We start from the raw sequence: 6,000 nt of genomic DNA on the forward strand, positions 1-6,000 counted from the left end.
ACTCGTTTGTATCTGTGGAGGAGTCACATTTTCTTCTGGAGATTCATTCTCCACGTTTACTCTCCGTCATGTTTGAGTGTTGCTTGTTTTTGTAATCTTGTCAATGCATTTCTCTAGCCTTATGATTTGTTTTGTGTTGTTATCCAGATGGAATGTAATTACCCACGAGTATACGAAGTGCTAATATTTAGTCTAACATGCTGATATTGAATATTACGTATTTATTTTGCACCGGTGTGTTCAGTACGCCATCTCACTCTTATTGTATGTGAAAGTTCTCTGTCCCTTACTTTAAAACAAAACTTTAAAGATGCCATTAAACAATGCAAATAAACTTACCGACAGAAGAGGCAGGATTTGGTCCTAGGGAGAGAGTCTGGCCCCCTTGTCCTACAGTAAAGAGAGAAACAAAGGGAACATTCAGGCTAATGTCAGCCAACGGATGATTGGTGAAAGCAAGGGTTTCCCAACCACTAGGCCGTGGACTGGCCTGCCATTTTTTATAGTTTATAGCCTGGCTAATGCACAGATCTGTGATATACACAAACTGGTCGCATAACCATTCATTCCCCCACAATAATCAGAACACAAACAATCAAGATGGATTTAGGTCCTCCCTAATAACACATAAGTATTTTCCAAGCGCAACAGCACTACTTGTTTGCTGAACAGTTATTTTCCATGAACGGTCCTGCATGCTTATTACCCATTTCAAATGTATAAGGTAAAACCCTGGTTCGTGGTGTGAAAGGGGTATACATATTTGCACGGGGAGAGGCTCCCGCCACCATCTCTGATCAATTCATTGTTGAGGCACTTCTGAACTGAAATATGAAATGAAGCTTACTTACGAAGGTTCTACCTACTAGCTAAAACTTTCCAATGTCAATATTGCAGACTCGTCACATAAACAATATCAAAGAGCCAACAGAGTCTGGTGCTTTGGTCGGGTCAGATGTTTAACTTTCTCCCAAAAATGATTGTGTTATTATGAAATACCCCCAGAAGAAAGGCCTGCCCAAGAAATCTGTAAGGTGTTCAATCTGTGGCCACAAGCAGAAAATGATCAGTCACGCGTGCAAAGATGGATATGTATGGTAAGTTAATAGTACAACTGGTATTGATTGGGAAAGTTTGAAATGAGGAGTACTATAAAATATATTTGAATATGTAAATGTACAGTGAATCTAACTTTCATCTTGAGCTGGTATGTAGGTACCCTAGTTAACTAGTCTCACAGGTTCTAGACATGTACACTGCCAGGCCGGGCTGACATTGACCAGTGGAGGCTGGTGGGAGGAGCTATTGGAGGACGGGCTCATTGTAAGGTGACAACGTAAGAAGGTGTCGAACTCATTCCACGGAGGGCTGTGTCCGCAGGTTTTCCTTTTAATTAATTTCCTTACTAATTAGTGACCTTAATTCATAAACCAAGCAAGAAAGGTGGAGAGAAAACCCGCAGACACTCGGTCCTCAGCGGAATGAGTTTGACACGTGACCTAAGACTTTTAAACTGGAACAACCATTTCAGTAACAGGTGCAAAAAAATCTATCTGATTGGATTAGTTTAGAAACATGAATGTGATTTATCTTTGTGTAGCAAAAGATTAGTCAATCAATCAAAGTACAGTACATGCAAAAACACAGATATTAAAAACAATTCTAAACAATTAACCTGCAGGAGAGCATTCTTGGAAATATGATCAAGTTGATGATTACTGCTGTTTTACAGTAACTGGCTGCCAGTAAGTTACCGTAAACAAAACAGTCTAACTGTACAAATGCAGTTAATTTATTGACGGTACCATTATTGGTACATTATTGGTACTAATATATTGTAACGGTTGGGGCAGGGGAGGTGGAGAGTAGTTTCAATTCAGTCTAAGTGATGTTGCAGTTCACCTAATTTCCACAAGGGGCCTGCGTTTCACTTGTAGCTCCTATTATGTGTGCTTGGTTAATTTTAGCAATGGAAAATTATTTATTTGTATGATGTGCCTTTCTGATTGTATATTTTTTGCTAGAATATAAATTAGCACAGACAAAAACAAAGCAATACATTTAAAATATAAAGACAGGTACCAATTAACTAGTAAGAAGCAAGAGGACTATTATATTTTCTTCTGATGTGCTTTGAATATGTTGCTGTTGTACTTTTGTGTGGCATTTTATTTTGAATATTAAAAAATACAGTAATATATAATTTTTCATGGTAATGTAGAAATACATTTTAAAAAATGATCATAATGCAATGTAAATTACGGCAATATACCGTATTCAGTTCATACAGTATGTTAATCTTTGATTATACAGTAATTTACAGTTACAGGAACACATTTTTTTTTTACAGTAGATGCTACTGTAAAAACCCACTGCAAAGCCAAGTGATTGATTACAGTTCGTGGGAACCAATAAAATGGCCATATAATCAAACAGGCAAAGCATCAATACAGGATTAAGATTGAATCCTACTACACCGGCTCTGATGCTCGTCGGATGTGGCAGGGCTTGCAAACTATTACGGACTACAAAGGGAAACCCAGCCGCGAGCTGCCCATTGATGAGAGCCTACCAGACGGGCTAAATACCTTTTATGCTCACTTCGAGGCAAGCAACACTGATGCATGCATGAGAGCACCAGCTATTCCTGAAGACTGTGTGATCACACTCTCCATAGCCGATGTGAGCAAAACCTTGTAACAGGTCAACATTCACAAGGCCGCGGGGCCAGACGGATTGCCAGGACGTGTACTCAGAGCAGGCGCGGACCAACTGGCAAGTGTCTTCACTGACATTTTCAACCTCTCCCTGACTGAGTCTGTAATTCCTACATGTTTCAAGCAGACCATCATAGTCCCTTTACCAAGAAAGTGAAGGAAACCTGCCTAAATGACTACCGCCCCGTAGCACTCAAGTCAGTAGCCATGAAGTGCTTTGAAAGGCTGACCATGGCTTACATCAACACCATCATCCCGGAAACTCTAGACCCACTCCAATTTGCCTACCACCCCAACAGATCCACAGATGGCGCAATCTCAATCGCACTCCACACTGCCCGTTCCCATTTGGACAAAAGGAACATCTATGTGAGAATGCTGTTCATTGACTACAGCTCAGCATTCAACACCATAGTGCCCACAAAGCTCATCACTAAGCTAAGGATCTTGGGACTAAAACATCTCCTGGACTTCCTGACGGGCCACCCCCAGGTGGTAAGGGTAGGCAACAACACATCTGCCACACTGATCCTCAACACGGGGGACCCTCAGGGGTGCGTGCTTATTCCCCTCCTGTACTCCATGTTCACCCACGACTGCGTGGCCAAGCACGACTCCAACACCATCATTAAGTTTGCTGACGACACAACGGTAGTAGGCCTGATCACCGACAACAATGAGACAGTCTAGAGGGAGGTGGTCAGAGACCTGACAGTGTGGTGCCAGGATAACCTCTCCCTCAAAGTGAGCGAGACAAATGAGATTATCCTGAACTACAGGAAAATGAAGGCCAAACATGCCCCCATTCACATTGACGGGGTTGTAGTGGAACCGGTCGAGAGTTTCAAGTTCCTTGGTGTCCACATCACCAACAAACTATCATGGTCCAGACAGACCAAGAAAGTCATGAAGAGACAACGCTGACTGGTTCCACTACTGAAAAGATTTGGCACAGGTCCCCAGAACCTCAAAGTTCTACAGCTTCACCATCGAGAGCATCCTGCTCGGTTGCATCACCGCCTGGTATGGCAACTGCTCGCCATTTGACCATAATGTGCTACAGAGGGTAACGCGTACAGCCCAGTACATCCCTGAGGCCAAGCTTCCTGCAATCCAGGACACACATACAATAAGCGGTGTCAGAAGAAGGCCCTAAAAAGTCTGACTCCAGCAGAGCGCCAAGTCTAGGTCCAAAAGGCTCCTTAACAGCTTCTACATCCAAGCCTTAAGACTACTCAACAATTAATGAAATGGCCACATGGACTATTTGCATTGACAGTAATGATAGAGTAATGATATACAGTCAACTGCTGAGGAATATTTTTTTCTGCCAGATTATGCTATTCATAACCACAGTTTGTCTACAGTACATGTCTTTATCGTTTCAGTCCATTTTACTACAAAAGGTGGGTAAAACTGCGTTTGTGTTTACACTCCACTACACCACTGCAATTTATGTTTTCATAACATAAGAAACAGCAATTCCATATCTTTTGTTTTGAAATGTCTCTCAGGTTGATGAGAGAATGGCCAGACTGATGTTATTGATACACGAATAGGTACATTATAAAGAAAGTATATTTTTCCATCTGTCCAGTAGGACTATTTCTCATATATTTTCACCTGATGCTGCTCACACATTATGTTGTTTGAAAATGTACTTTTATATCACCGAGAGTGGTCAGTAGTTGTGGTCAGTAGTTGTGTGGTTATGGTCAGTAGGTTAGGTCCATAGTTGTGGTCAGTAGTTGTGTGGTCAGTAAATGTGTGGTTGAGGTCAGTAGCTGTGGTCAGTAGTAAGTACTGTGGTGTGGTCAGTTGTTGTGGTCAGTAGTTTTGGTCAGTAGTTTGGCAACTAGTGTGGTTGTGGTCAGTAGTTGTGGTCAGTAGTTGTGGTAAGTAGTTGTGGTCAGTAGTTGTGTGATCAGTACTTGTGTGGTTGTGGTCAGTAGTTGTGGTTTGTAGGTTAGGTCAGTAGTTGTGGTCAGTAGTTGTGTGGTCAGGAGTTGTGGTTAGGAGTTGTTGTCAGGAGTTGTGTGTTCAGTGTTGGTCAGTAGTTGTGGTCAGTAGTTATAGTCTGTAGTCGTGTTGTTGTTGTCAGTGGTTGTGGTCAGTCGTTTTGTGATTGTGGTCAAGAGTTGTGTGGTTCAATAGTTGTGTGGTCACTAGTTGTGTGGTTCTGGTCAGTAGTTGTAGTTGTGGTCAGCAGTGGTCTGTAGTTGTGGTCAGTAGATGAGTGGTTGTTGTCAGTAGTTGTGGAAAGTAGCTGTGTGGTTGTGGTCAGTAGTTGAGTGACTCAGTAGTTTAGTGGCTGTGGTCAGTAGTTGTGGGGTTGTGGTCAGTAGTTGTGGTCAGTAGTTGTGTGGGTGTGGTTCAGTAGTTGTGGTCAGTAGTTTAGTGGTTGTGGTCAATAGTTGTGGTCAATAGTTTTGGTCAGTAGGTGTGTGATTATGGTTAGTAATTGTGGTCATTAGTTGTGGTCAGTACTTGTGTTGTTGTGGTCAGTAGTTGTGGTTTGTATGTTAGGTCAGTAGTTGAGGTCAGTGGCTGTGGTCAGTAGTTGTGGGGTTGTGGTCTGTAGTTGTGGTCAGTAGTTGTGTGGGTGTGGTTCAGTAGTTTTGTGGTTCAGTAGTTGTGGTCAGTAGTTTAGTGGTTGTGGTCAATCGTTTTGGTCAGTAGGTGTGTGATTATGGTTAGTAATTGTGGTCATTAGTTGTGATCAGTACTTGTGTGGTTGTGGTCAGTAGTTGTGTGGTCAGTAATTGTGTGGTTGAGGGGCATGGGCATACCGATAGGACTCATGAGGTGTGAGTAGTTTAGTTTTGTACCGTCAATACCGTGATTATGTATAGAAGACAATATAGTTTCATTTAAGCCTCTAAAATTGATAGATCAATATATCCCCAAGCAATCAGGAGAGAGTGAGCTGTCAGTGATACACAACAGCGAACCAATATGTGGGTAAAGCGACTCTGCGCCTCAAACCAACAAACCATTGCTTCCCTTAGAGGAAAAGACAAAGAACAACTTGGACATGAGAGCAACGAACGGCTAAAGGATATCCAGAAAAACATAGCTGTTGTTGAAGAAACGTATGTGTTATGGCTTTTCAACCTCTGCCATATTGTGGATTCAGAGCTACTATCTATCTAATTGAACTCAGAGGGGTTTTCTTTAATGGAAGCTTCTCTAATGTCAAACATGTAAAGTGTGGTGTACCGCACGGCAGCTCTCTAGGCCCTCTACTCTTTTCTATTTTTACCATTGACCTGCCACTGGCATT

This window comes from Salvelinus alpinus, chromosome 32 (assembly GCF_045679555.1).
Source record: "Salvelinus alpinus chromosome 32, SLU_Salpinus.1, whole genome shotgun sequence".
NCBI classification, from domain to species: Eukaryota; Metazoa; Chordata; class Actinopteri; order Salmoniformes; family Salmonidae; genus Salvelinus; species Salvelinus alpinus.